The following is an 8,670-nucleotide window of genomic DNA, read 5'->3' as shown; positions in this document are numbered from 1 at the left end:
CTTTTACTCATAACGATCCTGTTTGGAACAGCTCGTTCCCAACAAGGATTTATAGGCCTATTTAGTAGTTCGGAACAGTCCGTTCTAGTTTGGGAACGACCCGTTTTGGGCTACTAAATCACCCTTATTTTAGTAGTTTGGAACGACCCGTTCCAATTTGGGAATGACCCGTTCTGCGCTACTAACTACATTATAATACACAGGTCGTAAGCTTATAAACCTATAACGGAAAAAAAATTGTATAAAAAATTATTTTAAACCAATGATAATTTTTTTTTATAAATTTATTTTTTATTTATATTTTTGATAATATATATATATATATATATATATATATATATATTAAATTTTTTATTATATTATATAAATAAATAGGTTAATTTATCAAGTCTAATAGACTTTTCTACAAGCCTAAACCTAAAATTCTTATATAAATAGACTTTTTTTAAAATTAAGCCAACATACTCACATCATAATTAATTGAACAATTAAGTCATAACATATCATTCGTCACACCATGTTATCAATTCAATACTAAAATAGTAGATATAGTATGTATACATTTGTGCCAAGACATCACACCATAGTCCATAACTCCATTCCATATCTCTTACACAATATAGATAAGTCCACACAAAACAATGGTTCACATGCCCCTCAAGCAATTCACCATGAATCCACATCTCATCATTATACATATATGAACTAACTCTACAACCTAGTATCATACTACTTTAAACAACCTTTCAATTCACATGATAACACCTTAGAACATCAAAACAACATACGTCTCCTTTTGACAACTGTCAAAGAAAATAACACACAGAGAGTTATACTCACCAAAACAAGCTCAAACCTATCTCAAAAGAAATATAAGAGAATCATCTAAAATTCTTATGAAGACATGAAATTCATAAAAAAAATCATCTACTTAGCTTAAAATGTCAAAAACCGCAACAGATATAATCAATGTTGACAACTTGACCCCTGTTCACTAAAATTGCCATAACTAGAGTTTTAGACCTCCTTTGTAGGTGATTTCAATGCCATTGGAAAGATAACATCTAAGGCTACAACTTTTTTAAAGACATTAAAGTCTAATTCGAAAAGAACCAAACAGATCAGCACCTTCCAAAGCGCTCAACGCTTTACTTTCAGGAATTCTCCTCTACCACGCGACTCCCAAAGGGCTCAGCTCTTCAAAAGCGTTCAGCTCTTTCAAAGCACTCAACCCTTTCCAACGGCTCAGCCTTTTGACTCCAGGGATCCTTCTTTGTCACACGGCCCCCAAAGGGCTCAACCTTTTCAAATGGCTGAGCCGTTTGATGACAGCGAGCCTCCACACCTGAAAATCAGAAAATTCAACATGCGATCCCTTGAATCCATCCCCGCAATTGCAGATTTCAGAGGTTTTATTAATAATAAACTTTTAATCTATTCAATAATTCAACGATTCAACCAAAATCCCATGTTCTAAATTCCTTTACGGACCCTAACTCAAAGGCACATTTCCAATGAATCGATTTCTCTCCCAAATCATCAATTTTAACAATTCTTCATATATTCATAATCCTAAAGACATACAGAATCTCACAATATGAATAATTCTCCAAACAGAAATAATTATAAAATTATTAAAAATTTCACGGGAACTCTTCTCCATTCATTCCCCTATGTGACTCTACACATAAATTTCCCCTTTTACCTAGTTGCGTTAATCAGAATACTCTTGATGTAGTAGAAGTTGCTCCTAATCTCTTCCTGGGCACTCCTCCTCAGAGCTCTTGTTTCTCCTATTTTTTATTCCTAACCCTTCAGAACAAATGAGACAGATAGGGTTAAAATTAATCCATTGGGCTGGGTCAACCAATCCCATTTCCCTTCTCTTCTGACGCATTTCTCTTTTTCCTAAAATAATTAAATAAAATATATACATGTATATTATAAATATTTTTCTTCTATAATAATAATAATAATAATTTAAAAAATATGGTGTTACAATTTGGATTAATAAATTATTTTATTATCTTTTAATACTGATTTTTGGGTTTTGATGCGATATTTCTCAGTTGTATAGGGCTCTTAAATTCACCAAGTCACAAACATAGTAGGCAACAAAACATTATACAAGTTAAACACTTCAACTGCAAGCTGCGACTCAATCTTACTAACAATCAATTAAGCACTAAATGATTTCTTGCTGTTGCAACTTGCAGCAAATATTATAAATAAAGAATTAATAAATGTGCAAGAAACAGACCAAAAAGGTGTTCAATTTCAACAAACCTTCTCCAGTTTTCTGATTCCCCTGGCAGATTCTTGTAATAAGAAAAGGAATATCTGAAATTTCACCACACTCTGGTGCCGTCAAACCAAATTTCACTCTCATTTTGAGTGCGTTCCAAGAAACACAAATCTATGGCCACCGTGAATCCACAACCTCTGAAATTCGAGGATCCTGACAAAGAAGATGCTATGGACAAGTTGGAGGATGCAAATGTTAATTCATTTAACGTTGTGAGTGCGAGTCATGAAGCCCTACTTGCTATGCTTTCCTGAACTAGCCAGCTCACTCTTTCTTTTGAGGGTGAGGTTTAGGTCTTTCCCACTGTCACTCCTCAGATGTAGATTGTCCTTTTGTTTTTGTTATCATATTTTAAAAATTAGCAATTGGCTTCGCACTAGTATATTATAAAAATAATCAATTTAGAATGAAGGTAATAATTTTACTTTCAAAGGTAGTTAAGTATAGAATTTTCCTAAACTTCCATGTTCTCTCGAATTACCAACATTGCATACTTTTTTTAAATTTTTTTTTTTATCTCCTTAACATTTTCCTTAGAATCATTATCATGTTACATTTGATTTTAGGGTTTCGCGGCCATGAGAATTGCATGGAGGCTTTGTAAGACCGGGTTCTCTAAAGTAGTCACTCTTTCGCTGTTTTTGCACAGATTTTTCATTTTTCTTTCTTTTAACATTATTCTCAATTTCAATATTTTATTTTCATATATGTTCTTTAACTTTATTTCATGAATTTGATTCTCTGCACAATTTTACCAAATTCGTGTTTTTGTATCATGATCATTTTTTATTTTCAGATTGTCTCTTATAACTTTGATATAATTTATTAATTAATAATATTGCGGGTTATGTAATATTTTTTTATAGTACAGTAGAAACTCTTTAAATTAATAATGTCAGGATCGGAGAAATTTATTAATTTAGAGAGTTATTAATTAACGATAAATTAATAATTATTAATTTAAAGAGTTTTTAAGTAATTATACTGTACATACCAAACAAAAAGGCAAATTAGTCTATGTCTCTTAGAATTACATACGTTACAGCGAACCTTGGGACTCAACGTAAATTTGTAACTTTTGAAGTACATATGCATTGAAAATCAATACGTAATGACTTTTGAAGTACATATGCATTGGAAATCAATAATGACTTTTGAAGTACAATAAATGTAAGCAAGAGGAACAAATGTGTTCAATGTATTCTTAAGCAAGTTTGGCATATATAAATTACATGAATGTGTTAGAGTATTCAAACCATATCTCACAAGATGGCTTCTCATCTAAAAGGTGTTGCAAAATCAACTATGTCAGATCAAATACGCAAGTAGTTGTGTGAGTATAAGAGAGATAATCCTGCATGCACACAAAAAGACTTGCAGAGATGGCTTGAGGGAAAATTTCATTTGAAAGTTAGTCAAGGAACAATATCAAACACACTTAAGCGGTCAGATGACTATCTCTCTTCTGAAATAGAAAAGGGAAGAGCAGAGATCAAAAGACACAAACCAGCAAAATATCCTGACATGGAGAAGGTTGTTTATGAGTGGTTTCTCCAGCATCAAGAACGTGTGAATATCACAAGAGAATTAATTTTGCAGAAGGCAAGAGATACAATGAAACTCGTGTACCCTCATGATGATTCAGATTTTAACTTCTCTATAGGATGGCTTGGGAAATTCAAGCACCGACATGGCATAAAGTCATTTCGCCATTTTGGCGAGAGTGGGTCTGTTGATGTACAAGACATGGAGCAGAAATTGGTATCGATTCGAGAGAAAATTGATCAGTTCCCTATGAAAAATGTTTTCAATATGGATGAAACTGGGTTGTTTTATAGGCTACAAGCTGATCATTCACTGACAACAAAACAACTTGAAGGAAGAAAACAAGATAAAGAAAGGCTGACGGTAGTTATTTGTTGCAATGAAGATGGCTCTGAAAAAATCCCTCTATGGATTATTGGAAATATGCAAAGCCTCGTTGCTTCAAGAATGTCAACATGTGTAGCTTGAATTGTTAGTATCGAGCTAACAAAAAAGCATGGATGACTAGTGTGCTTTTTGATGAATATGTTCGTTCATTTGACCAAATGATGCATGGTAGAAGAGTTCTACTTGTGGTGGATAATTGTCCAGCACATCCAAGAAATATTGAAGGGCTAAGAAGCGTTGAGTTGTTCTTCTTACCACCCAACATGACATCAAAGATTCAACCTTGCGATGCTGGGATAATAAGATCTTTCAAGATGCATTACCGTAGAAGGTTTTACCACAAAATATTGGAAGGTTATGAGGTGGAACAATCTGATCCAGGGAAGATAAATGTCCTTGATGCTATTAATTTGGCAATCCCAGCTTGGACGATAGATGTTCGAAAAGAAATAATAGCGAATTGCTTCCAACACTGTAAAATTCGTTCAGCTAGTGACGTTGCAAGAAATTTGGATGAATCCAGTTTTGATGAAGAAACTTAAGACCTCAAGACTATGATCAATCAATGTGGCTATCGTAATAAGATGGATATCGACAATCTAATGAACTACCCAGGTGAAAATGAAGCATGTTCGGAGGTTCAGAGTTTAGAAGATATTGTGGGTACTATCATTGAGAACAATGCAGAGGATGACAACGAAGATGATACAGTATCTTTGGAGCCTGTTACGCGAAAGGAAGCACTTATGGCGTCGAACACTCTTCACAACTTTATGATACAATACAAAAATACAACACCTGAGTTATTGGATGCAATAAGAAAAGTTAGAGATGAGCTCCAAATAGACTTGAACTTTAAAGGAAAACAGACAACTATTGAATCATATTTCAATAGAGTGTAATATATTTTTTTTCAGTTTCTATGAATTATTAATTTATGATTTTCTTGGGACCGAAAATTATAAAAGGATCTCCCAAAAAATTATTATCTTATTATTTTATCGAGTTTTTTTAACTTTTTACATTGGCCCAAGTCGGGACCGGACAATTTTATTATTTTAGAGAATTTATTAATTTATCGAGTATTAATTTAAAGAGTTTCTACTGTATATATATATGTATTTTACCTCTTTTATGTAAGTATAAACAATTTTTTTTAAAGATGTGTTTAGAGTTGTATATGTATTTTGTATGTTTGTTTGTTGAGGGATTTGTGATTTCCTGAATTTTGATGCATATTATGAAATTATTGGTTGATTTTGCTATTTTTCTGTACTATTGTATTGAGAACTAACAAAGATTTTAATTTAGTTTTTGTAATACAAATTTTGAATTACATTTTGAAAATTGGTATAATGGGAAACTGAAAAGTAAATCAAAATGATTTTAGGAAGATGGTCTATGCGGAGGAAATTAGAGGTGAATGTTATTATTTTTTGAATAATTTCCACATTTAATATTTTGGCTGATTTTGTGTTCTTGTTTGAAGTTTTTTTTTAAAAATGTTTTTGGTTCTTTACTTTTTATTTTGATTGTCTCCGGTTATGACATTATTTTCCAAATTGGACCAATTATATGTTCGTGTTTCTTGAATCTTCAATCTCTACAGGTATGGTATGACATTATTTTCCTATTTTTTCCTTAATACGCTTATTGTTTGCATGGTTTATTTATCTTAGACTCTATTTATTTGTCTCACAATATATGAACATAGTTATTGTAATTTATTAATACCTGTGTGCCTTTAAATGTCTTAACTCAAAGGCTAGGGCTTCTTGAGTTTTGAGATACGGTTATTCAATTTTTTTTTCCAGTTCTGTACAGCTTTAGCTTTCAAAACATCTGTTTTTAACTTCTATACTTAACTCAAAACAGTAGGGCTTTTTGTGTTTCAAGGCAGGGTTTTTCAAAAAAAAAATTTCAGTTTTACGACTTTAGCTTTGAGAACATTTTTTTTTAAATTCTTTTACCAAAGACTAAATTCCAAGTTTGTTATTAGTTTTATTATTTTTAAAAAAATTATTTTATTGTTTGAGCCTAAGAGCTCTATCATATATTCTATTGTCTAAGAAAGTTGTTTTGTCACACAAATAGTTAGGTTAAGTTTCAAGTTTCTAATTAGTTTCATTATTTTTTTAAAAAAATATTTTATTGTTTAAGTTTGAGTCTGACATATTATTTATTATAAATTTTTTTTATAGGTGTGGTCTATCATTTTTAAAGTCTGATTTGGTCTATTAGCCTATTTAAATTATTAATTTTAATTAGATTAATAAACGTGATTTTTAAAAATCTAACAAAATTATTTTTAAAATATAATTTACTCAATATTATTAAAATTTAAATTTAAGAAAAAAATATAGAAAAAAATTAAATCATTTTCTATTGAAAGAATAATTCATGTATAACCATGTATGTTGATGTATAGTCATGCCCAGGTCATACACAGGTCATAAACTTATAAATCTATAATGAAAAAAAATTGTTTAAAAAATTATTTCAAATCATTGATAATTTATTTTTTCTTTATAAATTTATTTGTTTATTTATATTTTTGATAATATATATTAATTTTTTTATTATATTATATAAATAAATAGGTTTATTTATCAAATCTAATAGACTTTTCTACAAGCCTAAACCTAACATTCTTATATAAATAGTTTTTTTTAATCTAAACTTTGTCTTTTTATTAAATAGATCTGGTCAGACAATAAAGAGGACAGACTATAGACTTTTATTTAATGTCTAGTCTATTATCATCTCTAACCATATTAAAGAATGTTTTAGGAACTATTTTTTTATGGAAGACTTTTTAAGATTTTTTTTAAAACTTTTTGTCGAATTCAATTTCACATTTATTTATGAATTAAATTTTAATATTTAAAAAAGTTATAATAAATAAAATAATTTGATGCCATGATATAAATTATCAACTCTATATTAAAAATGAACTAAATTGGACCAAAATGGTTTAGGAATTTTTTTATGAGAGAATTTTTAGAGATTATTTTAATTTTTTTTATCTAATTCAACTTTTCATTATCATAATTATTTATGAATTATATTTTAACATAAATTTTTAATAAATAAAAATAATATTGTGTTATCATTTAAATTATTTATAACATAAATCTAAAGTATAATATATATTTTAAAAAATATCTATTACATAATTTTTAAATATAATTTATATATTTAAATATAATATTTATTTATTAAAAAAATAACTAATATGATGATTAATTGCACATAATTAACCTCGTTTTTAGGTTAAAAAAATCGCATGCATATCAAATAAGGTCCTTAACGAAAGGACAACCGGCATTTCGGTGAAATAAGAAAGACGATGAAATAAACGATGGTTGCAAGTATTCGTACTTTTGCAAAGGATGTTTAGGTTGCTGCAAAGAGAGAAGTTGATAAAAAAAGAAGGGTGAGAGACAAAGAAACCCACGTGAGAGTAATCTAGTTTGTTATTGTAGATTTGAATCACGTCTGTTCTATCTGGTTTTGATTAGTTTGCGTCAACTCATATCATTATTGATGTATTTTTAATTTTGAAAACTTAGTGTGCGTCTTTTTTTTTTTTTTTTTTTTTTTTTTTTTTTTTTTTAAATTTGTATAGATAATTTGTCTTTTTGGTACGGTTAGTTAGCTTGCCTTTAGATTAGTCTTGAAAATAATTTTTATTTTTCTTTGAATGTATAACATAGTTGGTCCATTTTAGAAATAAATCAATAATCTATAATTATAATAAATACTTATATCCATGCTAATCTATATTTATACTAATAATTTTTTAATAATTAAGGATATAATTATCCACAAATTATGAAAACAAAAATGGTTACAAAAAATTCTTTTTATATATTAGTATAAATATATATATAGATAGTTAAGAGTATAATTGTCTACAAATTATGGAGATAAAAAATAGTTAAGAGAATAAGTATTTCCTTTATATATTAATATAGATATATAATTTATTCTAAATTTTAGTTATAATGTACATGCTAAAATATTAATTCATCTTAAATCTTAAATATATTATATATTTAAAATATCGATTTATATAAAATTAAATATAATATATATATATATATATATAGTATTTATTTATATATATATAATTTATTATAAATTTAAGTTATACATAATAAACATTTAACTTATGAAATACATAAGTTTAAATACTAGTATATAAATAAAAATAACTAAATATTCAATAAATAAAAATTGTAAAAATAATTATGTTTCGATATACTTAAAAGTCTCACATTATTTAAGAATTGAGTAAAGGGTAGTTTATAAATATCTTTTCTCCTTAATCTACCGATGTATCTTTTTAAGGCAAAGTCAAGGACCTTAGGCCCCCAAATTTTAAAATCATTAATACTCCCTAATCATGTAATTTTTTTTATAAAAAAAGT

The 8,670-nt window shown here is 28.4% G+C and overlaps 1 pseudogene; it reads left to right on the top strand.

The window, feature by feature from the left end:
- Positions 1–1,139: 1,139 nt before the first annotated feature.
- LOC145956563 (CENP-B homolog protein 2-like) lies at positions 1,140–5,868 on the top strand (annotated as a pseudogene).
- Positions 5,869–8,670: the final 2,802 nt, after the last annotated feature.

This window comes from Cajanus cajan, chromosome 3, assembly GCF_000230855.2.
Source record: "Cajanus cajan strain Asha chromosome 3, NIPB_CcT2T_4, whole genome shotgun sequence".
NCBI classification, from domain to species: Eukaryota; Viridiplantae; Streptophyta; class Magnoliopsida; order Fabales; family Fabaceae; genus Cajanus; species Cajanus cajan.
The sequence above is the reverse complement of the archived record's forward strand: the minus strand, read 5'-3'. Positions and strand labels throughout refer to the sequence as shown.